The sequence below is a fragment of the Lynx canadensis genome, chromosome C2 (assembly GCF_007474595.2).
Source record: "Lynx canadensis isolate LIC74 chromosome C2, mLynCan4.pri.v2, whole genome shotgun sequence".
NCBI lineage: Eukaryota > Metazoa > Chordata > Mammalia > Carnivora > Felidae > Lynx > Lynx canadensis.
Genome location: NC_044311.2, coordinates 25376441 through 25403028, shown reverse-complemented (window position 1 = coordinate 25403028; position 26588 = coordinate 25376441). Strand labels below are relative to the sequence as shown.

The 26588-nt window shown below is 43.1% G+C and overlaps 1 long non-coding RNA gene across 1 annotated transcript in view; it reads right to left on the bottom strand.

Moving 5' to 3' along the window:
* Positions 1-4768: 4768 nt before the first annotated feature.
* Positions 4769-26588, bottom strand: part of LOC115523629 — a 73171-nt gene continuing 51351 nt past the window's right edge. The window contains exons 2-3 of the long non-coding RNA XR_003971798.1: positions 20724-20796; positions 4769-5016 (exon numbers count right to left, since the gene is read on the bottom strand). This is a non-coding gene — a long non-coding RNA (uncharacterized LOC115523629). The remainder of the gene's footprint in view (positions 5017-20723; positions 20797-26588) is intronic.

The following is a 26588-nucleotide window of genomic DNA, read 5'->3' as shown; positions in this document are numbered from 1 at the left end:
AACTCACAAACTGTGAGATCATGACCTGAGCCGAAATCAAGAGTCAGATGCTTAACTGACTGAGCCACCCAGGTGCCCCAACATTTTTAAAAAACCTTCCATTGCACCCTGTAAGTGATTGAACTGATAATCATTCATTGACCCACCTGGAAGATTACAGTCCGTTTTCAACAATGTTAACCAACATTCCAGGGTCCAGATCCTGTTTCTATAGCCATCTCTGTGACTTTTTTTTTTTTTTTCTGAACCCTCTTCCAACATGGGAGGCCAAAGTGAGGCTCATCCATTCTCTTTCAAAAAGTCCCCAACAATTTAACTCCTCAAACTCTTCCAGAGCACCAGCTAAAGGCCAAACACTGTCCTGGAAGCTGGGGAGGAAGAGATCAGTGGGTCAGGGTTTCTGTCAGTGGACTAGTGGGGAGACTGATAAGTAAATCAACCAATGATCCCAATACTTGGTGAGAAGCTCAGTGTAGAGGTGTGTGCACAAAAGAAGGTCCCTTCAGGGGACGCCTGGGTGGCTCAGTCGGTTGAGCGTCTGACTTCGGCTCAGGTCATGATCTCGCGGTTCGTGAGTTCGAGCCCCGCGTCGGGCTCTGTGCTGACAGCTCAGAGCCTGGAGCTTGCTCCGGATTCTGTGTCCCCCTCTCTCTCTGCCCCACCCCGCTTGTGCTCTGTCTCTGTCTTTCAAAAATGAATAAACATATAAAAAAAATTAAAAAAAAAAAAAAAAGAAGTTCCCTTCAGTTTGTATGGGAAATGGTTAGAGAAAGTCTCCCAGAAGAAACATGATCTGCTTGGGTTAGGCCCCCTCCAAGGAGAGCCTGAAAGGAGAAATCTTGGACAAGTGATTTATTTATTTATTATTTTTTTAATTTTATGTTTAGAGTGTGGGATTTTTAAAAAAATTTTTAATGTTTATTTTTGAGAGAGAGAGAGAGATAGAGACAGAGCACGAGTGGGAGAGGGGCAGAGAGAAAAGGAGACAGAGAGTCCAAAGCAGGCTGCAGGCTCTGAGCTGTCAGCACGGCCAGTGCCTGATGCTGGACTCAAACCCACGAACCACAAGATCATGACCTGAGCTGAAGTCGGACACCGAACTGACTGAGCCGCCCAGGAGCCCCATTGGACAAGTGATTTATTGAAGGAGATCAGAAAAATTCTGTGAAGAAATAAGGGAAGCATGACAGAGCAGGGGGAGCAGGTAGGCAGAGATGTGATTTCAGCGGTGGAGTCTAGCCTTAGTTTGATCCCAAGGGTGTATCTGGAAGGTAGTGTCAGTTGCACCAGAGTTGCCCTTCATGGAGTCGAAGAGGCCAGACTTCTGTACTCCTTATCCGTCAGTCGTGGGCTATAGGCTGCTCCCCGGGAGGAGGGTGCCTAACATCCTGCATAATTCTGGGAGAAGGAGCTCTTGCTGGCTGCGGGTGAATCTGTGGGAAGGGATGTAGCTTTCATCAGCTGGGATGAGTGTACCTGCCCGACTAACAGGGATCTTGGTGGGGTGCGGGCAGCCTCCACTACAACACCTGAACTGACCCCTGAAAGAGGAGAGTACTCAAAGTTAACTATAGGGAATATACGGGACGGGCAATGATAGGGCATTTCAGGGCAAACTTACAGAGGGAAGAGAGAACACAATGAGTCTAGAAAGGACAGAGGTTTGGTGGCTGTCTTAGCTCAGGCTGCTATAACAAAATAGCCACAAACTGAGGGGCTTGTAAACAACAGACATCTATTTCTCACAGTTCTGGAGGTCAGAAGTCAGAGATCAGTCCAGTATGGTCAGGTTCTTGTGAGACCCCTCTTCCGGGATTGTAGACTGTTGTTTTCTTGTTGTAGCCCCACATGGAAGAAAGAGGGCAAGAGAGCCCTCTTGCCTACTACTTGTAGTAGTAATTACACTACTATTCACATTCCAACCCCCCCCGCCCCCGCTTCTGCCATCACACTGGGGGTTAGGATTTCAACATACAAATTGGGGCAGGGGCACAAACATTCAGCCCATTGAACCATAAATGGAACACTGGATTTAAAAAGCAGGGAGTGTACGGGAGCCTGGGTGGCTTCGTCGTTTAAGCCTTCGACTTTGGCTCAGGTCATGATCTTCTGGTTCGTGAGTTCAAGCTCCGCATCAGGCTCTGCACTGATAGTGCAGAACATGCTTGGGGTTCTCTCTTCCTCTCTCTCTGCCCCTCGTGCAGTTTCTCTCTCTCTAAAAGTAAATAGATTAGAACTTAAAAAAATAGGAGTGCCTGGGTGGCTCCATCGGCTAAGTGGACAACTTCGGCTCAGGTCATGATCTCATGGTTCATGAGTTCGAGTCCCACGTCAGGCTCTATGCTAACAGCTCAGAGCCTGGAACCTGCATCAGATTCTGTCTCCCTCTCTCTTTGCTCCTCCCCTCCTTGTGCTCTGTCTGTCTCCCTCTCAAAAATAAATAAACATTAAAAAAAAACTTAAAAAAAATGAAAATGAGTAAAAAATAAAAAGAAGGGCGTGTGTGCAAACACCAGCCAATAAGAGTGGGCAAGAACCCCTTCCCCATCTTCAGTATTTAATGTCTACTTTTCTCCCGCCTCCAAGGAGACTGGAGATACAGACACTGGGGAAACTGAGCGGAGGATGGAAGAGGTGTAGACAGAAGGATTACCAGTGTTAAGTTATGTGACATTTGAGTGGCTCCAGTTCACAAGGTTGTCTGTTCCTCCCCCAGTAGTAGGAGATACTCATCAACTCTTCTGAGGCCCAGTTCTTTGAAGAGGCATTTAATTTGTTCACCTGCAGTCAACACCCGAGAAGCCCAAAGACAGTCATTCATACTCTGTGATTGTTTGCACGGCCCGTCACTCTCATCTGAGGCAGTTAGCTGGTTCTGGCCCTAAATCCATCTTCCTCTAGCCAAGCTCATTCATCAGGACCTTGAGTTCTGCCTGGTGTTCACAAATTGATAAATTGGTGTTTTGTTCTGTTTTGCTCCTTTCTTGAGAAGTTATTTCCCTTTGAAAAGTTTCCACCCATGAGAGACGATACTTGTTTTGGTATGTGATTACAGCTAAATCTTGTATAAATGCATTGATGAAATTGCTTGAACCAAGAATCTACCCTGAACCTAACTCTTAAAGGTGTCAAAAGATTATAAAAGGCTTTTGTTGAGATAGTGTACACCCAGACATGATTGGATGGTTGGCAAATGCAAACCTACAAAATGGCAGCCAGCTCCACAGATGTCTTATGTGAGCAATATTCCTTCCTCGCTTTTCTAATAACCAAAATAATTTTTTGGATCCTCAGGAACTGGTCTGATTTTCATTTCCACTTCACTGGCACTCCCGTGTACTTTCCGGGTTTTTGTATTCATCTATTCATGCCATAAATCCATAAAGCAGATCGTTTAAAAAATACTTATATATCACAATTGGGACAGTTTTAAGAAATAAAAACACAGTGATGTTCTGATTGTCTATTGCGGCATAACAAACCATCCCAAAGCTTAGCCTTAAAACAATGACGACGGACTGCATCATCTCGGCCCTAGTTCGCATTGGCTGGGGTGGCTCCAAAGCTGGGAACTGGAATCATCTGAAGGAAAATGCACTCAACTGTCTGAAAGTTCATGACGGCTATCTGCTGGGACCTCAGCAGGGGCTATCAGATGGAACGCATACGCATGGCCTCTCCATGTGGCCTGGGCTTTCCTGAAATATGGTGGCTGAGTTTCTAGGGTGTGTGAGAGAGAGCAGAATAGAAGCCATATCATATCACGCACCACTTACCCAAGCGGTTACAAAAGCTCATCCATTTTCAAGAGGAATGGATATAGACTTCTTGACGGGAAGAGTGTCAAAGAATCTTCAGGCATATTTTAGAATCAATATAGCTAAGATGACCATATAATTCACTGTCCAATGCAAGACGTTTTGAGAGCAAAAGCGGGTGCTTTTCAAGCATGAATAAAACTGTCCTTGGTAAACCAAGACAGGTCACCTCTACTACAATGCTCTCACCAGGCTCTCATAAATCCCTTTGCTTCTAACATTCACTGTGTCATTTTAAAACATACTCTTTACTAATTGAAATTTGTGTTTTAAAATCTATTTTTTGATAATTTCTTGTTTCTAAATCACAACTATTACCTTCAGGTTGCTTGTTCATGATGAATCTGGAGCTTGATGGTTACAAATCTTGTCCCACTATATCCTTCCTGCTAATTGGGACAGCTTCTGGCACTGTGGATAGAAGTGCTTGGAATGCCTTCTCTCTCAGATGAGAGAAACCCAAGCAGTGGAAGAATTTGCTTCAAGAAATGCTTTTTTAAAAACCTCATTTTTTGGCTAAGTGGTAAAAAAACACAGTGATGACTCATCAGTTGAAATCAGATCCTTCATCCCAAAAAAGTGTTTTTATAAGAAGTGGGTGTTTTTTTTTTTTTTCTTTCCCCAAAGGCAGTCTGCATAATATTTGGTGCTTCTCTTTTCTGAGTCATACATTCCATCTCAGTGGAAAGTGACAGTTTCAGACTTGAGCCAATAACATTTTATTTTCAGAGCTGTGCACGACGCCCCCTTATCCAGGGATCTGCTTTTGCCTTCATCCCTGAGAGGAGTTCAGGCACGGACCATTCCACACCGACAGTTTCCCTTTCCCCCCTTCCCTTGGCCAGTTATTAACCTGTTTTTCTAAAGACCCTGGAGCAGAATAAATGCCTAGAGAGAGCATTCAGAAACAGCACCTAGTTGTAAATAAGCATGGCAAGTTTATTGTCCTTCTAGAGGCAACCACAGTCAAACACCGTCAATCTCTCTCTCACAATCCTGGGTCTCCACGCAGGAGTCTTTATTCACAACCTCCCCCCCCCACCCCGAAAACATTTTCTTTCTGTTGTTTCTTTCTTGTGACTCTGCAACTCTGTGTCGTTACTGAAAGAAAGTGATGTGATTCATTTCTGATCCATGAAAGCAAACATCCCATCCTGTTCAGTTTGTCTTCTTGGAAGCCTCCACAAATACCTCCTTGCTAGAAAACAAAAATGTAAAACTTGTATCCATTTCTGTTCCAGAATGAAAGACACAGGAAACTTATGAGTCTGGAGCTAAGGCCTGAGCTTCACAAATTAAGAAGGTATTTAAGAGAGCTTCAATGAGAACATTAAGACTAGGAAACCCGAGGGGAAAGAGTTAAAAGAGCCAGCAGGGATTGGGAACAGCAGCATCCAACAGCTGCCTGGATGGCAAGTGGGACTGGACTTAGGGTGACCGACTGTCCCAGTTTACCTGGACTGAGGGGGTTCCTGGGATGTGGGACTTTCAGTTTTTTAATCCAGGAAGTTCTGGGAATACCGGGACAAGTTTGCCACCCTGACTGGAGCTCTCTTTCCTAGTCAGGAGCTACCCCCACTGTTGTGCCGCAAAGAGCCAGGTTCTGCTCTGGAAAGGTAGGAAGGGGCAACGATGATCCCAGGCCAGGAACTGGAAGGGAAAGAACAAAGCCAGAGGCAGAGACTGACATTTAGACTTCCAGGTTCAGTGTGCTAAGTAAGGGATGTTTGGGATAAGAAAGGGGCAGTGGTGGGGCGCCTGGGTGGCTCAGTCAGTTGAGCATCCGACTCTTGATTTTGACTCGGATCATGGTCTCACGGTTTGTGAGTCTGAGCCCTGCATTGGGCTCCATACTGCCAGTGGGATTCTCTCTCTCTCTTCCTCCCTCTGCCCCTCCCCAGTGCTCTCTCTCTCTCTCTCTGTGTCTCTCTGTCTCAAAGTAAATAAACAAACTTAAAAAATTAAACAACACAAAAAAGGTGCAGTGATGAGAGTGAACAATCCTGTTAATGGCTCAAAAGCACCGGGCAGAACTCCACCCTGTAAGGAAAGGACCACTCAATTAGGTGAAATGAACAGATTCCACCCGAGCTTTTTTTTAATTTTTTTTTAAAATTTTTTTTCAACGTTTTTTTTATTTATTTTTGGGACAGAGAGAGACAGAGCATGAACGGGGGAGGGGCAGAGAGAGAGGGAGACACAGAATCGGAAACAGGCTCCAGGCTCTGAGCCATCAGCCCAGAGCCCGACGCGGGGCTCGAACCCACGGACCGCGAGATCGTGACCTGGCTGAAGTCCGACGCTTAACCGACTGCACCACCCAGGCGCCCCGCACCCGAGCTTTTAAACTCCCTTCCACGCAGCCTTCCAAGAGTCCTTGTGAGTTAGGGGTAGGCTGGGGCTCTAGCCAAATCCCAGGGCTCCGCTCCTGTTCCTCCCACACGCTGTGGGCCCTCCCTCTCCATCCATCCCCAGAGGTTGTGCATTCGTTATTCAAAGCTCCCTTTCTTGTGCTCACAGGCCCTCTGCACCCCACACGGCTGGAAGCCAGGAGCACAACCCAGCTGGGCCCCCCTGCACTGAAGGAACTGGAGAGGCAGTTAAGATCATCAATAATACGGAGTCTCCTCCTTGGTCACTTCTCTCTTCAAGAAAAACAATATCAAAAAGTCAGAAATAAAGCAAAGTAGATACATGACCCCTATTGTCAAGCCTACCTTGGGGTCCTCCGACTTTCTGGTCAAACTTCGTTTGACTTGCTATTTAGTCTTGAGTCAATATTTTATGACTCTCCAAGGTTAGCTATTAATTTGTTGAAAATCATTAAGGTACAAATGGTTTTTATCCAATAGTGATACAAACGATTGTTTTCCTGTAGAGAGAAAAGTGACATCTGTTTGATAGAAACTATAATTCTAAAGGTTATGGTTTTATTGCCTTGAAAAAAATAACTAGTTTGTTTCTAACTTAGTGAACTTCTTCCATATTTTTCTTGTACTTCCATATATACGTTATCTTGTACATCTTATACACCTGGTTCCTTATTAATGAGTTAAGATAAAACTGTGAAGGGCACCTGGGTGGCTCAGTCAGTTGGGCATCTGACTTCAGCTCAGGTCATGATCTCGTGGTTCATGGGTTTGGGCCATGCGTTGGGCTCTGTGCTCGCAGCTCAGAGCCTGGAGCCTGATTTGGATTCTCTGTCTCCTTCTCTCTCTGCCCCTCCCCCACTTGTGCTCTGTCTCTCTCTCTCTCTCAAAAATAGATAAACATTTTAAAAAAACATTATGTAGGTATTTATCCAAGGGACACAGGTATGCTGTTTTGAAGGGACACATGCACCCCCATGTTTATAGCAGCACTATCAACAGTAGCCAAAGTATGGAAAGAGCCCAAACGTCCATCGATGGATGAATGGATAAAGAAGATGTGGTATATATATATATATACACACACACAATGGTGTATTACTCGGCAATGAAAAAAGAATGAAATCTTGCCATTTGCAACTACGTGGATGGAACTGGAGGGTATTATGCTAAGTGAAATTAGTCAGAGAAAGACAAATATCATATGACTTCACTCACATGAGGACTTTAGGAGACAAAACAGATGAACATAAGGGAAGGGGAGCAAAAATAATATAAAAATAGGGAGGGGGACAAAACGTAAGAGACTCTTGAATATGAAGAACAAACAAAGGGTTGCTGGAGGGATGGTGGGAGGGGGGGATGGGCTAAATGGGTAAGAGGCACTAAGGAATCTACTGAAATCATTGTTGCACTATATGCTAACTAATTTGGATGTAAATTAAAAAAAATAAAATTAAAAAAAAGAACATGCATAGCAATGACTTTCTTTGAGAAAGTGCTACCAAAATTACAAGCTGACAGGCTAATCAGGGTGGCTTAAAGCACAAGTTCTATTTTCTGTTTTCATCTTTTTTTTTTTTTTTAGCATGTCTTGTTTTAAGCAATATGGTTCTTAGGTAATTTGACTGAAAGGCTTTCCTTTCCAACATAAAACTAGAAGAGGAAATTCAAATTAAAAATTATTTCCTTTCTTTGAAAAAGAAAAAAAAAGCATCACCATATCACTTGGACACAGCAATTCCACTTCTAGAAGTTTATCCTAATAAAATATGTGCCAAAACGTAAAATAAATAAATAAATAAATAAAAACACATAAAAAAACATTATGTACTCATAATGTATTTTTATGGGAATTATGGTTTTTTTTAAGCATTTTAATAATTATGCCCTGGGAAGTTCTCCCCACAGCACCTCTATTTTTGGTTCTCCTTGGACCCACAAAAATACAGTCTTAAGTCATGAGTCCTCTTCATCTTTCTGTTCTTCAATCACTGATGACACCCTGGGCCTCCCTCAGGGTTGCGGTAAGGGGCACCTTCAGGTTAAAAAAAAATTTTTTTTAAAGGAATTATTCAGTTGCAGAGTTATAGATAATAGGAAAATCAGGATGCTAAGATGTCCAGCAATGGAAAATAAAAAATTGTGGTACATCAACATTAAATATTATGCAGCTATTAAGTATAATCATTGTCAAGACTATTGCAGCAACATGGAAAATGCTGAGGTGAGCTTGTGAGAAGACAGTATTTAAGATAGGAACTGGAAGTTAAGACAAACATGAAAATATCTGTGAGGAGGTGCTCGTAGGAAGATTTCTCATCCCCCCCCCCCCAAATTTTATGTAAGATGCTTTTTGTCCTTTCAATGAAAAAAAAATTCTTTTTTAAGAAAATTTAAAACCCAAGCAACCAGGACATCATTATTATGTGATATTATTGATGTCATTAACACCAACGTGGTCATAAAACTATCATTAGGAGATTTCACTGAATAACTCTCCTGAAATCTCCCCAAACTTGCCCATTCTACCACTCTTTCACCTCTGAATGCTTAGGAGCTCTAAGGTCACTTTCAACTCAATCATGCTGTGTGACCAGAACTGGTCACACAGCATGATTGAGTTGAAAGTGACTTTAGAGGCAAAGCTCTAAGGAAAGGCAAAGCTCTAAGAATTAGAGCTTGGTGGGTAGGAATTGGAGAGGTGAGCTTCCAAAGGTTTATGAAAACAAATGAGACCTCAACTCTCAGCCTCACGGACAGGGATGTTAGCAGCTCTGCCCACAGACTCTCAGGTCCCCTTTGGGGGCAGTCATGTTCCAGCCCCATATCTACGCTTATGGCACTGTTCTTGGTGCCCAAAACTCTACCCAGCCCACCCAAATTCAATTTTGGGTCAGAGCTGCTGAACATGCACCCTCTAGACCCCAAACTGGGACCCAGGACCAATATCCCTTTTGCCCACCCTGCCTTCCCACAGCTTGGAACATCTATGCCTGGCCACGGAGAGCCCTTCCTGACCATAGATGTGGCATCTGGTTGTCCTTCTGAGGACAGACCTTTCCCTCCCCACCCTCTTGGAGAAAACCACAAAAACAAGACAGGATCCAGCTGTGTTCCAAGGGGAATATTTTCACCCTACTCCCACTTCATTAAGCTCTTTGGCCCAGGACACAGGCAATGGGACATTTATGAGGCTTCCCAGAGGTACCCATGCAACAGGCCCAACTACCTGCCAGCTCCGACCTCACTTGAAGTTGCTTTTGGTTCTCCGGCAGCTGATGTTTTAAAGCTGGCTCATCTTCTAAGTGCATGTATTTACAAACAGACTGTATTCATGTTCCTTAAAAAACTCCCTCCTTCTGAGTCCTTGACTCAGTCTGTGTTCATTGAGTCAGAGTCATATTTTGTTTGATATGTTGGTGCAATCTTAGCTGTTTTTCAAGCACAGATCCCAAGCATCAGCTTCTGATGGGCAGGGACATAGTTTACATTTCTTGATAGCCCAGGAGTGAACACAGAGCCCTACAAAGAATAAATATCTCTTGGAAAATTGGAAACCACTCAAATGTTCATCAATAGGGAATGGATAAACCAATTATGGTTTCTTTATACAACAAAATGTTATTCAGCTATAGAAAGATGCACTGACACATGAAACAACATGGACAAATCTCAAAAGCATGATATTGAGCAAAAGAAACACACACAAAAGAGCATATATGGTATGATTCCATTTCCATGAAACTCTGGAACCAGCAATGCTACTCTGTGATAGAGGTCTATTACAGACTGAATGTTTGTGTGTCCCCCCACCCCCACCCCAAATTCCTGTGTTGAAGCCTTAATTCCCAGTGTGGCTATATTTGGAGATGGGGCCTCTAAGAAAGAAATCAAGGTTAAATGAGGCTATAATGGAGAGGCCCTGATCCAATTAGATTAGTGTCTTTCTTTCTTTTTGTTTTTAATGTTTATTTATTTTTGAGAGAGACAGAGTGTTAGCGGGGAAAGAGCAGAGAGAGAGGGAGACACAGAATCTGAAACAGGCTCCAGGCTCTGAGCTGTCAGCACAGAGCCTGACATGGAGCCAGAATCCACAGACCACGAGATCATGACCTGAGCTGAAGTCGGATGCCCAACCGACTGAGCCACCCAGGCGCCCCAAGATTAGTGTCTTTTTAGGAAGGGAGACCACAGTGCTCACATACATACAAAGAACAGGTCATGTGAGGACACAGTGGGAAGGTGGCAATCTACAAACCAGGAAGAGGGCTCCACCAGGAACTGAATTGGCCAGAACCTTGATCTTGGACTTTGAGGCTTCAGAACTGTGAGAAAATTAATTTCTGTTGTTTAAGCCACCCAGTCTATTGTATTTTATTACGGCAGCCCTATGACAAGATGAAAATAGTGGTTACCTCTGGGGAAGTTGGTATTGACTGGAAAAGGACACAAGGGAATTTTCTAGGGTGAAGGAAATGTACATCTTGATAGGGTGGTGGTCACATGGATACTTACATATGTATATGCAAAAAAGCATCGAGCTATACACTTAAGATATGTGTATTTTACTACATGTAGATTGTAACTCAATAAAGAAATGAAAAAAAATTGATAAGAAAGGTTATCCCTTCACTATAACTCACACCCTCTAACTGATCAACTTGGGATATTGGTTTATCAAACACCCACTATGGGCAGATTCTTGCAGTAACCACAGATATAATGACAGAGAGGGGGAAAGGGAGCTTGGGCCCTAGATGTCAGGGAGTTTTTTCAACTCCAAAAGCAATATCTGGAAGTCCTCAAGTCACAGCCACTGTGGCAAGTTGTACCAAATGCTAACAGCTCATTAAGAGACTTTTGACACTCTGGAAGTCACATTAATTCCTTCATGCTTCTACTGAGGCAGCTGTTGCCTGCTCCCTTCAAGAACCAGGCAGACCCCTGATCTGTTCATCTGCTGGAAAATACCACCAGGAAAAACAAAAGAGAAATGGGAAAGCTGGTGTAGAAAGTCTTGGTGAGATATTAAACTGTGAAATTCAGACCTTAAACACTCCCTCTACTCAAGCAAAAGAATCTGCAAAAGTATTTACGCCCACATTTCAGCAGTTGACTTTTCTGTAGAGTACAGTATTAATGGAGTTGTTAGCAACTTGGGGCAAAAATGAGAAATTCTTCCCCAGGTTGTTCCCACTCCTTTCTTTCCAGAACTTTGGCCATGCCAGTGAAACGCAGTGAGATACCACTGAAGAAGCATTGTAAACGAGGGGCAAGATTGACATATTGCCTCCCAGGGAGAAATGTGCCATTTCCTTTCCAGGCTCTCTGCAATTACAAAAAAAAAAAAAAGTTGTTTTCGTAAAGTCACTGACATTCTAGAAAATGTGTTCCACCGCGTGTCCCTTCTATGTTCTTAAGAGAACATCGTTGGTTGATCACAGCACTGTTAATCATGGAGTCCAGTTTCAGAGGTAGAGACGTGCTTGAGCCAAATGGTGCTGGCTCATGACAGCCAGTTGTTAAATGTTAGGAATCTTGCTGGCTGGTTGCTAAACATGCTCATTATTAAAAATTAAATTATATAAATTTATACTTAGATGAACATTAAAAAAAAGGTAATGGGGTGCTCAAAATTCATCATTTCCTAATTATTTGACTACATTTTATTATTATTATTATCTATGTACCTAAGGTTACTTACATATATGGTGTCTGGAAACACTATACAATGATGTGCTGTAAAACAGTCTCAGGAACCGTCCCTGAGGTAAAATCTCTGCCATTTTATTGTCTTGTCCATAATGGCGCCCCTGGCGAAAGCCGCAGAAGGCAATTTGTTGGGGTAGAATGAAAGTGGAAGGGTTGCCTTTGGGCTGGGGTGGCAGGCAGGGTGGGCTAAATAATTTGCAGGACCCAGTGTAAAATGAAAATATGGGGTGGTTTGCTCAAAAATTATTAAAGATTTCAAAACGGCAACAGCAGAACATTAAACTAAGCATGGGCCCTTGTGATCACAGCGCCCCTTATGAATGCCCACAAAACCAACTCTGGTAGCAGGTCACCGTTTGCCTGTGGGAATCTTGTGTTATCTGAGTGTTTGTAACGCAGGGGCTGCCCACTTGATTTTCAAGGACAAAGTTTCCAGGCAAAAGTCTTGAAAGCCCATGCCCTAACTTTGGAGGAGAGCCATGGTCCTGGAGAGGCCAATAGAATAGATCTCAGGGTTTGAGGAGGTTCCACTTCCCTGAAGCCCCAAAGGTTCCAGAGCCCTGGGCCCCTACTGGAATCTGGAGTGGACACAGAGATGTCCCGGGGAGATAGGGACAGAGGTGAAGGCAGAGAAACTTGCCCTTGGCAGTCCCTCTAGAAAGGAGGTCACAGCTGAGCAGATAAACACCCACAGGAAGCCCCAGCCCTGCTCTGCCTCAGAACAAGTCCCAAGTGTCTCAGGTCTGACTCTTCCTCTTTGGCCAAGTCACCCCTTTCTACTCTCTGATGCTGCCTTGAGAAGAAGCCAAACCAACAGAATGACCAACTTATCCCTGGGATTTCCTAGTTTTAGCAATGAAAGCCCCATGGCTTGGGAAACTTAGAACTGAGATGGTTGGTCACTCTACAAACCAATGTCACAGCAGGAGGCCCCATTCTGAAAAGGCTTAAGTCCTTCCTGTGGGCAGACGTCTTCCAAGACTAACTGGCTAAGTTCCAATAATTCGATGCAACAGATCAACTCCTGGTTTACTATCTCCAGGTACATTTTCCCTCATTGTTCACCAGGATCTTCCATCATTCACAGCCAGATATAGCAAGGGCATCCTACTAACTATGGCTATGATCGATGATTGGTAGCAGCTACCCTGGGTTTTTCCTACCTGAAACAACCCCACCCACGCCCTGGGCAGTGGTCCTCATCTCTGGATACACGTGAGAATCGCTTGGGGGACTGGGTTTCAATGTTGTTCAAAGCTCCCAGTCATTCTGATGCACAGCCAGAGTTAAGATTCACTGCCCTAAGGACCTGAAACACTGGGCGCTCGAATGTCTCTATGTCCAAAATACAGTTTTCCGAGGAAAACCTTGCTTCTATCCATGGTCCGCTCCAGCCCACCTCCCTGTGAGTGTGGAGTGGATCTCCACAGGCATAAGTCCCAGTGTGAACCATAACAATTTTTTTCAAACCAAAGAGAATATAACACTTATATTACATTTTCTTGATTGTCAAAACATTTGATACTACTCGTAACTGACCAACATGCACATTTTTTTCTCTAGGTACGTGCTGTTTAAAGATTAAAACACTGAAAAAAAAATAATAAAGATTAAAATCCTGGATCCCAGGTTTCATAGACAATGACGGGGAATCTATTGATTATACGGTTGGAATGTTCTTATTCTATGAATATTGTGATTCTGATGAGTAATCATATTTCCTTCTTTACATTGACTGCTAGGAAGATCAGAGTGGCTCACTTTTAGCAATTGCATAGACTTCATGATCTACGCTTCATACGCTAATTTTACTTCTGGTGTCATGTTACTCCCTAAGCTGACTTCCCCTTTGACCCAGCGTCCTTAGCTATTTATTCTGTTCAATAAAATTGAATGTACACACAAGCTGCCACAAACCCTTTCAGAAGAAAGTCCTAAAATACAAACAAATAAAATGCAGATGGTAATTACTATTTTTAGGAAGAAGCAGAGCATAAAAATGTTGTTACAGACTCTACAAAGCAGTTCATGCTGATTCTTGTGATGCAAAGCTTCCAATTTTTAATCCAAAGCTACCTTTTCAGGATGCATGCTTTCCCCCACAACTCATGCAGAAAAAGGACTGATGCCCAAATACCCAATCCAAGAAACGTCCTTTGGCCTTTCTCTGACATTGTCTTCTGGTCTCTCCAAGAGGCCCAGTAAGGAGCAGAGGATTGCCTTCAAAGCACACTTATCTTCCCCAATCAAGGACACAATTGTGTAGATTGGTTGCAAGCTCAACTATGCACTTTGTGAGAGTGGTTTCACTGCTGGGTTGGAGAGCTACCACAGTCAGTTCTTCTAATTAATTTATTTGATTTATTTACAGAGTTGTGAGAGAGTCTTAAAATCAATATGCAAATATAATTTAAAATGCAGACCAATATTTTGAGCCAAGAGCATGGGCATTTTTAATGGGAATGCAGGGTAGTTTTATGCCTGAAGCTATGGCTCTTTGTGGCTGGTGACTTGGTTCTCCATGGGGTTGTATTTGCAGATGCTAGGAATTTGGTTTCCAAGAACTCTCTTGTTCGGAAAGCAGGGACGCTGTGTGGGTTGTTTAAGATTTATTCACTTTCCTCCAGCTGCATGACAATTCAGAGGTTCTATATAAATGGCTCAAGTAAAATCTCCATTTTATAATGCATGTCCAGTTTCCATCAGAGAACGTTAGCAGTGAGAATTCTCTGGGAACATCTCATCCTTTCCTTCTGTGAATATATGGAAGCATTTCCAGGACTACATAGACAATGAGTTGCAGAATTTGGACTGGGATCCAATGTCCACCACACTTGTGAGCAACCCCAGATGAGGTGCATAAACTTCAATTCTAGCCTCTAAGACAATCTCTCAGAAATTTCCTCCAGACTTACCTCCAACTTACTCAGTATACTCACAATGTCCTTATTTAAGAATTGCAGGGGAGCCTGGGTGGCTCAGTCGGTTAAGTGTTCGACTTCAACTCAGGTCACGATCTCGCGGTCCGTGAGTTCGAGCCCTGCGTCGGGCTCTGGGCTGATGGCTCAGAGCCTGGAGCCTGCTTCCGATTCTGTGTCTCCCTCTCTCTCTGCCCCTCCCCCGTTCATGCTCTGTCTCTCTCTGTCCCAAAAATAAATAAACGTTAAAAAATTAAAAAAAATAAAAAAAGAATTGCAGAATTACCTGGGGGGGGGGGGGTCTATGCCCCAAACTGTCTAGATACATTGCCTTCTGAACATGAGGCCTACTGGAAGGCTCCAGCAGGCCATGAGAGTTCTCTGTTCAGGGAACCAGCCCTGCCTCCTCTCTAAAGTCAGGGAGGGCCTACATTTCTGCTTGCTCCACTCTTGCTGATTGGCAAACCGCTGTTGTCAAGAGTCATCTCCAGCCTATACACTTTCTCTCAAGGATCATCTCATGTTTGTAAAGAGATCACAAAAGATTTTCAAAAGCCTCCTTTAGAGACAGTCCCACTCTTGTGAATTGGGACACTGTGCAAAGGACATCCAAGGAGCAAATCCCAGTCCCCCATCTTGGGGACCATTGACCTCTTTATCTTTCTATACCTGAATGTCCTATAGCACCTGCCCTTCCCCTTCCAGGTGCTGCACAGTGTAAGGAGAGTTGGATGCTGAACCAGAAGCATCCAGCATCTGGATCGTGTCAGACCTTTGCATATCAGACTATATGTATTTTCTAGTCTTTCCCTAGGGACTAAGATTGGGTTGCTCACAAATTCATCTCCTCTCTAACCTTTTGGATTTTACACTGTCAATGTTCACAGATTAGCTATTTCCAATGCCTTCCCATCTCAAATGGCAGATAAAAGTGGAAGAACTCAGGTTCAGCCAAACTGTGGAGAAATCACGAGCTGTGGACATGTGACCCATTGTTTGGGTGTCCAAGATTGTAGTAACGCTGGCTAGGGTTTATTTCACACATCTACCCTGCTGTGTCCAGCTCTGATCCGGTCTACGGAAGGGAGGCAGAAGCTTTAAAAAATGAAGATAAACAATGAGGTCACAGGCCAGAACAGCCAAGTCCTCCTGGACTCAGCCACAAAACAAAACAAAACAAAACAAAAAACAGAAAAAAACAAAACCACAACAGTCTTTAGATCACTATGAGTCAAAGAGTCATGTCTGGTAGGGTCAACTAGGCTGGGACTCACCAATTGGGAGAGTAATGGCTAAGAGCAATGGCTTAGAATTGAAGAATATATATGTATTTCCTGGTGATTCTGCCCTTCTGGTTGACCACTGACCCCTGACTGAATAGGTACTCTGCCATTCCCCACAACCAGTGACCTCTCCCTCCCTCTGTGTTGCAGAAAATGCCAGATGGTGGCTAATTCCCTAGTCTCTGCTTCCACAAATACTGCCATGGCAAGCTCCTTCTGACAATCTCTGTTCTGTGTGCAGGTGGAAGGTTGGGCAGGCAGCCCTGTCTCAGCTATGGAGTGGGTTGACTGGCTGTGCAGACTAGCAGATGCCAGACAAATAGCCCAGTAGGCTCAGCTATTTTTTCACGAGAAGAAAAATGCCAGCACAGTGACAAGAAATCATGGAGAACTCCACCAGCCATGACAAATGGCTATCCTTGGACATCTGATAAACCTCGAGGCAGGAGAGAGGTGAGCTCACTAGACAGACACAGAGGTGCTTTGCCACGCGCACGTCAGGGCAGACTTCTCAGCATCTCTTGACTGTCCCGGGATGCCTGAGATTGTACATGAGATAAAGATACATTTTCCTGGGCTCATACCCAACAGGTGGAGTTTTGCACATCTTCCATCAGAGAGGTTGCAAATTGGCAGTCTGTGGGCTGAAGTTGGCCTGCCAACATGTTTTCTTTGGCCTTAACGGTGTATTTTAAAATGTTTGAATTCGTTGCCAACTTTTACTAATTGGGGATTTCACATTTTTAAAAATATGAATTTCCCACTTTTCTTGAAAGATCAGGAGATTTGAAAAGGATAGGCCTATTTTTCCTGCATGGCAAAAATTGGCTGTACTGAGCGACAGCTGTTCTTGTCCAACCGGGATAGGAACTTGCCAGCTCCTGCAGTCCCACCTGGCCTATTTCTCTTGCTTTTGTGACCTGCCTGACTTCTGGAGGCATCTGAGTTTACAGCCCCGGCCGTCCTGTCTGTTACAGATCCCCCTCTCCCACTATAGTAGAAACCCAGGCTGAATGTCAATTGCCAGGCTCTGTACCCCTTTGCCTGAGGTTTTTCTTTGGTAGCTACTCCCTCTATTCCCTAGAAGGTCATAAATTGCCCCTTCCCAACAGTCTCCAACTGATGGGAGTTGGTGCATGCAAACCCCAGCTTCCTCCCCCTGTTTGGGATTGTTCTGAGACACATGTTGTACCCTGGGTCCCAGAGGTCCCCAAGGATATTAAGCTCTAGTTACGCACCGTGGTAACTGCCTGGATGACATACCCTTTAAAGGCTACCTGACTTTTCCTGTCTCTCTTATCTCCCCACCAGTGTTTTTCCTTTCCTTTCCTTTCCTTTCCTTTCCTTTCCTTTCCTTTCCTTTCCTTTCCTTTCCTTTCCTTTCCTTTCCTTTCCTTTTCTTATCTCACCTGAATAAATTAAGTGTACAGTTTATCATACAATAATGAGAATTTGTAGTAGCTACGCTTTATGCAGTTGTCATGAACACAGAAGTAGCGAATACTGAATTGTTGCTTCTGGGGTTTGGGTTCCTAGGCTTTTGGTCACAATGTTTTCATCAATCAATCAATATATAACCTTGTTTTTTGTGTTTATGTTCAAAGATATGTTATTCAATATATACTACTGATTCATAAACATTGGACTCGTCACTAACAGCACTATAACTCATGACTGAACGAAGCTTATTTAATACATATTTTCTCCATGAAGCACATCACAGCCTTCTTGGGCTTAGGAACACTTGACAGCGCTTAAGTAATAGGCTTGGGGGCACCAACGAAAAGCACAAAAATGGGGAAAATGTGGCACAAAATAGAACATGAAAAAGGATACTTGGTTACAATATAGGAGCTGAAACAAGAAGGCAGAGTGTTACCATGTTTGACTTCAGCTGGCAGTGGACATATCAGGTGACCCCATCTTTTTTGTCACACTCTGCATGTCCACAAGTGAATGTGAAAGTGCCACGGATGTTGATTTTGAGGTTACAAATATTATAATAAGGAGGCAAATTCACAAATATCTGTGAATAATGAATAATCAGCTATACCCCAGAGTCAGCTTCTGGGGGACCCCAAATAAAGACAGCACCACAGAAACGCTTTCTTCCTCAAATAACTCAGTAGCAACTAAAAACACTGGGAGAAATATTACACTATGGTTTTCAGGGATTGGCCAACAGGCAGCACAGGATCCCCAAGAGAGGGGACCAAACAAGGTGAGTCCTAAGATTTCCCCACAGTATTGCCTAGAGACTGTTTCCAGGTTGCACTGCAGGAAAGAGGAACCCAGGCGGAACCTGGGGGTAGCCGTGAGTTGAAGAGACAGAGCTGGGGGACCAAGGAGGCCAAGCTGGTTGGAATTTACAAGGTGAAGTACTGGAGAGTCAAGAGCTGTGTGCAAAGAGAGCTTCAGAGGTTTGCAAGGATCTGTGAGTCTTCATATGAGCTCTGATCAGGACATGTGTGAGAGGAAACATGAGGAAGAAGGGAACAGAGGGAAGAATCCTTAGAGCTTACAGAGGGTGGGGAATATTAGTGTTCCCACCAGCCAGAGTGGAAAACCTTGTAATTCTGGGGGCATCAGGCAGAGAACTCAAAAGGGTCTTGCTTCGGTAGTGGGGAGAAATTGGCCCTCATCTAAAGACTGCTCGGAGGCCAAGCTGTTTCTGAGTAAGTGTACTACCTTCCAGAGCAATGCTCAATAATACAGAAATACAAAAATATCCAACAACCAAGAAGATAAAATTCACAGCATCTGGCATTAAAGAAAAAATTACTAGGCATGCAAAGAACCAGTAAATTATGACCTGTAGTGAGGAGAAATATTAATAGAAACAGACCAAGAAATGACACAGATAGTATTAGTAGACAAGAACATGGAAACCATTGTCATAAATACATATTCCCAACATTTGAAAGTGGAGGACAGATTGAGCATCTTAGGTAGAGACATGGAAGATATAAAAAAAGATCCAAAGAGAACTGCTAGTGATAAAATTAGAATGTTTGAGATGAAAAATGAAAAAATACACCGGATGGGGTTCATAGAAAATTAGATGCTACAGAAGGAAAGATTATTTCACTTGAAGACAGAGCGACAGAAACTAGAAATAGGAAATCAGATTCAGAGAGTAAAAAAAGAGTAAGAGAAGTCAGAGGCTTTGTTAGAGGGTGGCTTCAAATTGCAGGTCATTTAGGCCCATCCCTGGAACCCGGTGGTATGCGGGCACTTGTGGTCCTTGGGAGGAGACACAATGGAGAAGCTGGACCAGGGGCCAACTTTCCCAAATACCCTGTCAAGGAGAAGGCACAGACAAGCCTCCTGCCACGCTTGGCTTAAGGTGGCTTCCAACGCTCCCTAGATTCCTTCCTTCAGGCCTTAGAGATTCAGTGGGGAGCTGCCTACTATATAATTTTAAGGGATGTTCTTCCCAGGAAATGGAAGGAATGGCTGTGGAATTTTCTGTCTCTCCAGTTCCTTTCCTTATTTTTGCCCTCCCAAAAACATAGGAACCTTTCGTTTTAAGTCTGTCCACTCATTAATCAGAAAGGATAGGTGACAAGAACAACAAAATGAAGATGAAAGAAATGTCCTAAATACCACCCTAAGTTTTCACAGATCTTGTTTATACTGGATGGTAAAATATAAAAATGGCAGTGGGTTTGCTCTTTTCAATGGACATCTCTGATGCTAATAATATACACTGAGTAAAGGCTGAGGCCATGCAGAAATGGATATTCAAACACTAGTAAGACACCAGCTAACTTTCTTTTGATTATGAAATATCTCAAACATATTGAAAATCATGTAATAGACACTCACGTATTTACATTCCGAGTTTTTAAAAAGTTGATTTGTGCTCATATGGGCCTCAGATCTTTGGTTTTAATCAATATTTGACGTTACGGAACAGCTACATCCTCCTCCCCTACTCTATTCCTTTTTTTCCTCCATTTCCAGTAGTGCTCATCTCCTAGAAGTGTTTTACTTTTTAGTAATTTTTATGTTTACCACATGTGCTTAATATGTGGTATTATTTTGGTTATTTCAAAAATGCACACAGGTATTACACTGTCCCATTACAACGTAAGTTTTCACGCGATATTATGTTTTACAGATTTGTGTGTGTTGATGTAATTCATGTAGTTTTTGTTCACTCATTCTAACTGCTTGTATGGAACTTCATTATGTGACATTATGTGGACATTTGGGTTATTTCCTATCTTCTGTCATTACAGTGCTTCAGTGAATATCCTTGTACGTGTGTGTGTGTGTGTGTGTGTGTGTGTGTGTGAACATGTACAAAAGATCTTCCCAGAAGTGCGAATGCTGGGCTGTCCAGTGCGTGCATCCTTGACATTACTGGATATTGACAAAATGCTCCTCAAAGACACCAGCTTACACAGCCGCCAGTAATGTGAACCGTCCCTTTCCTCCCCATCCTTGACTGAATTAGTATCACCAGGCTTTAAAAATTTTACCAGTCTGTATCTGGACTCGCTGTTCTGTTCCATTGATCTGTTTCTCATTCATTTGCCAATACCACACTATTTAATTATTATAGCTTTATAAATTTAGATATCTAGGGAGAGACATCTTATTCTTCAAACTTACCCATTCTTGGTTCTTTACCCTTCTGTAGGAATTGTAGGACGGCTTGTGAAGATCTATGGAAGCTCAATTAGGACTGTGAATAAAACGAGAGTGAATTTATAGATGAATTTGAGAAGAATTCACATCTTTATGATATTGAGTCTTGTCACCCAGGATCATGCTGTTTCTCTGCAGGTTTGCTTTTATTCCTTTGATAAAATTTATATCTTGCCCACAAATTTTGTGAGACTTGTTACTAGGTACCTTAGAGTTTTCGTTGCTCAGATACCATTTCTCACTTACCAGGTAGGCTAAGATTAAAAAGGTTAATAACATTCTATACAGGTAATACCATGGGGAAACAGACATTTTTATCTTTTATTGTTGCAAGTGTAAATTAATTCAACCTCTTTGGAGTACAATTTTTAATAGCTTTAAAGTTTTTAATGCACATTTTATTTGACCCAGAAATTCCACTTGCAAGAATCCACAAATAATATGCACACATATGTGAGATGTTGTGTGTGTAAGGATACGGAAGGCAGGATTATTATAAAAGCAAAAATTGGTAACAACCTATATGTGTATTGGTACAAGACCGGTTAAATTAACCACTGAATTGTTTATCCAGTCATTGAAATACTATGTGGCTATTAAATAAAATGAGGCAGCTTTATAATGTCCAAGATTTTTATTTTTTTTCCTTCTTCCTGCTTGCTTTAGGTTTAGTTGGCTGTTCGTTTTGCAGAATCCTAAAGTAGTAGGTTAGGTTATTGATTTGAAGTTTTTCTTCTCTTTTTCTTTTAATTTTTTTAATGTTTATTTATTTTTGAGAGACAGAGTGCAAGTGGGAAAGGGACAGAGAGAGAGGGAAACAGAATCCAAAGCAGACTCCAGGCTCCTAGCTGTCAGCACAGAGCCCGATGCGGGGCTCGAACTCACGGACCGTGAGATCACGATCTGAGCTGAAGTCGGACGCTTAACCGACTGAGCCACCAAGGTGCCCCTCTTCTCTTTTAATATAGGCCATTACAGCTATAAATTCCCCTCTATGTAGCTTTAGCTACATCCCATAAGTGTTGGTATGTTTTATCTTCATTTTCATTTATTTTAAATTATTTTCTAAGTTCTCATACGATTTCCTGTTTGACCCATTGGGTGTTAAGCAGTACATTGTTCAATTTCCCATATTTGTAAATTTCTAAATTTCTTTCTGCTATTGATTGTAATTGGTTGGAGAATATATTTTGTACGATTTCAATACTTTTAAATTTATTGAGGCTCATTTTATGGTTTACCATGTGTTCTATTGTGGAGAATGTTCCATGTGCACTTGAGAAGAGTGTGGGCTTTGTGACTGATGAGTAAAGAACAGAGCCACCTCTTAAAATTCCTTTCATCTCTTCTCCTACTGTTGTTTTCTGTAGTTATTTTTGGGCATCTCATCCTCCAAACTTGACATCTGTCACTCTCATGCCCCATCCGTTGGGCTTTCTTCATGTTTTCCCTTTTCTCCTGTCTCACCTCTTTGTTAGACGGATCGACTGAGCCTCTTTCATGGTGGATCCCCCTCCTCCACCCCTTTCTCCTCTTTATTCTCCACTTTTCCCATCATTCAGATTCTCCCAGACCAAACTAGAACCTGAGAACTGACCAACACGAGAATCCATTTCTCTTCCCCATGCCTCTCTAGTTCAGTGTCTCTCTATCCATTTTCCTAAAACTGCAGCACAAAAAGTCCAGGAACTGGGTTGATAAGGGAGAAAGCTCTCCATATGATCAGAATTCTCCATGTGGTTAAAATGAGCTGATGAAGACAAAAATTTTCCTTCTAAACCCACCTTCCATGGATCAAGACCCAGTGGGAGGGTCATGGCAGGATCAGCTTCCTCCCTCAAGGTCACCTGCTGAAGCTCCTTCTTAGTTCTGCCTATATGTCACAGAACCGAAGGCAGGGCTTTGAGAGTGACAGCCTCAAAGTTGGAACCAGTTTGGCTTTAATTCATTATTGACACACTACTAAAAAGCCCTTTGGAAATTACAGCACCAGCAGGTGCCAAGCATGCAAGATCCCACGCAGCTTTCTAAGATCTTACAGCCTGTGGATGGGTGGAGAGATAATTGCACTTTCGTTGTTCGTCAGCAGGCCTGGAGAAACGTCAGGCCTTTACATTTTATTTTGTTTTCTTCATATTTACCCAAATATTTGTACACATCTCTATGATTACTCCCAGCAAAGTATGCGGCTGTAATTGCTTGTGGACCTCTCTACTGACCATATCTTATTCATTTTTTTATCCTTCATGCCAAGCACCTTGCCTGGCACATAATGAATATTCAGTAATGTTTTCAGAATGAATGGAGGCAACATAATAATAAATACACCCAGTAGGGTTTCACAGTGCTTTTCCAAAAGAGTAATTATAAGTACTGCAAACCTCATTATTTTTTTTTTCAACGTTTATTTATTTTTGGGACAGAGAGAGACAGAGCATGAACGGGGGAGGGGCAGAGAGAGAGGGAGACACAGAATCGGAAACAGGCTCCAGGCTCTGAGCCATCAGCCCAGAGCCTGATGTGGGGCTCGAACTCACGGACCGCGAGATCATGACCTGGCTGAAGCCGGACGCCCAACTGACTGCGCCACCTCCAGGCGCCCCAAACCTCATTATTGGTCACTTGACTCATCTCTCTCTGAAATCCACATCGAGCCCGGTGCAATTATTCTTCCAAGTACTCTCAAAAGTTTAGCAGCATCTTTAATCCCTTCAGCCCCAGTTCAATTCAGTGTAATTATCTGCAAAGTCTATCCCACATGTATTCTACAAATGCATAGGCACGCCCGCAGACGCATGCACACACACACACACACACACACACACACACAAGCTACACATTTTCAAATTTGAGTATTGAGGGTGGTGCATTCACCCTGCTTTTTACACCAGGACAGAAAGTAGACCTTTGCTTTCAGAATTAGAGGAATAACGAAAGACAGAGACACGTTGTTCTCCTAGATCTCAGGCCTTCAAAGCACCTGGAGCTCAAATGGCGGGATAACTGGTGCGTTTGCTCTCCATCATTTCTTCTGTGCCCTAGGCCTTTCCCCATTCTGGCAAGTGGCACCTTGGGGAAAAGAGGATGGCACTGAAGAATGTTGCTTGCAAAGAATTAAATGCTTGGCCTTGGAGGTCTAATAGACTAAATAGGGACAGAAACCCAGAAAATGGAAGAACACCTGAAGAGTATCAACAGTGCCTCCCTGTTCTGTACAAGAGCCAAAGGTCCCCAAAGTACAGTCTGCTGAGAGTAGATTGTGGCATCAGTAGCGACTGATTTCACCCAGAGAGGGCTCACGTGGCGGGTCTGAGGGTGGTTACGAGAATCTTGGTCCCCATTCAGAAGGACAAGAGAGTCATTGGCAGCTGAAAAGATGGAAAAAATAAGAAGAGACTCTTCTGGAGTGTTCTCACAACATGAAGCCAAAATGCACACCAACTGAATTTGTATGGAGTCACTTGCCTGGTACATTGCTGCTGGGAGCTGGCAGGAGCTGTCTGAAGTCTTGTTTCTGGGCTCAGCATGATCTTGATTTGGGTCATGGCCATTGCCCAAGTCTAGGCTTCCCCAGGCAGGCAGAGTCAGTGCTGCCACTCCCCCACCTATCCGGATGGATCCACAGGGGATAAGCTTAGTGTTTGTGATCTCCCTCCCTGTCTGCCCCTGGCTGGTATCACTCAGCAGCCTGCCGAGCAGCAGGGGGAATTTTCTGAATACTTAGGAGAACAGTTGTTGCCTTAAAAGAAATACATAATCATGACTTGAAAACAAAATAACGGGATCTTTTTTAAAAACTTTTTTTAGTGGAATTGGGTGATTAGAATGAATTCCAAAGTACTGTTAGGGTCACTGGGATTAGTTAATCTAATTAGTATATCTAAACTAAAAAATTAGTTATTGTTTTTTTTTTTTTAAGACAGTCTGACTTTACAATATCAGGCATGGCCTTTACCCTTCAACATATTTTTCCAGGCATAATATAGAATATGCTGAAGAATGTTTCACTCTTTTAAGGACTTCAGATCTAATAAAGTGCTGATTACATAGGTATCCATTTTATTGCACAGACTTCAGATCAGGAAATGTGTCATAGTTAGACTCACATAAAATGAACAGAAATAATCTTGCAGAATACTATAGGAAGTTGTTTCTTTCAGCAATTACTTTCCTCTACAACCAGAAAGAAAAGAAATAAAGTCTTTATGCTGGTTGGCATCTCTTTCTTAGTTTGGATTCCGCTAAAAGAACTTGGATGTAGGTAGTTTATGTGGGGAGAGAAACAGGAAGTCCAAGCAAGGGGATGGCGAGAATGAGACAAAGAAGGGAGAACATGGGCAAAGGGCATATTGATAACCAGACTGCCATTGGGGACAACTGGGACCTCAATCCTGCTAGGAATTCTCTAATGAATTGTGGAAGTCGTATCTCAGAATAGTTTCTCTGAGCTTATTCAGTATTATCCACCAATTTCCTTTCCTTAATGACGGAAATTGCTCCGGTAGTTAAATCCCTCACTTTCCTGCCTCACTCTGCATGAAGGGTGAGCAAGCTCCCTGATGTTGGAGAGACTCTCAGATGGGCAGGGAGATGTGGGCACTGTGGTAAGCTCTCTGCACGAACAGCTAGTGTCCATCTGCAGCTGTGGTTGAACTCAGAGCAAGGCCAAGTGGGTCTAGTGTAGTCAATCAGTCAATCAACCATGGCTGCTAAAATCTCTTGGGGAATTAAAAATAAAAATATATATATATATATATATATATATATATATATATATATATAGTTTGTTTTAATCCACTAGGCCAGGAGAGGAAATATTGAAGGGAAAGCAAAGAGACCTTGGATCCTGATGGGTTCCTGAAAAGTGCCCTAGGCCCCTCCTCTAAGCCAATTCTCAAGGCAGAAAGTACATGTGGAGGTAAATGACAGAAGCCCCAGATAGAGAGGACCAATGTCCCCATGCTCAGGTACCGTCCGGGGTGATGGTAATTTCCCAGAATCCTCTTCAACCAGCACAGAGCAGGAGCAGGAGAGCAGGAGAAAATTCTTACATAGGTTTAGGCTGGTGGGTGTGAGGCAGTCTCAGAGAGTTCCCTGGGCCCCCCAAAAAGAGTGGTGTGGCTGGGCCTTGGGAAGACTGTGACCCAAGGAAGCCTTGTGTTTGGAGAACAAGTGGATTCAGCAGAACCTCTGTAGGGAAGTTTCTAGAAGCCAGATGGGAACGGGGCCCTTTCAGGGGACTCTGGCATAGATAAATGACAATGACGAGGACAGGCGTGCTCCCTCTCAATGCCTGGGCCCTGTGTAGCACCCACAACCTAGACCCTGCCCTGGGGAGAGGAAGGGGATGAAAAAAGTGTGAACTTTCTGAGACTGGTTTATGTGTAAAGGCTGGATGGGTGTTTTTATTTTTGTTGTAAATAAACTCATGAACCCACACCGAGGAGAATGTGTCCTTGCACATCTGAGTCTGTGACCTGGGATTTGTACACACAAAACTGAGCTCCCTTACTTCCCCTTCATGCCCAAGAAGCATATGTCCCAGGCCAGGGAGAAAGAGAGAAGCAACCTGAGTTTGGATTTCTTCTTTGTCATGTTAAGGGAGATGTATTCTTTATTTTTAAAAATTTTTTATTTGAATTGAAGTAGAATGACACAATATTATATTCGTTTTAGGTAAACAGCATAGTGCTTTGACAATTATATACATTGAGGAAGAAACTTTTTTTTTTGAGAGAGAGCAAGCAAGCGGGGGTGAGGGGGCAGCGAGGGAGGGAGACAGAATCCCAAGCTGAGAGCGCAGAGCCTGACATGGGGCTCGAACTCACA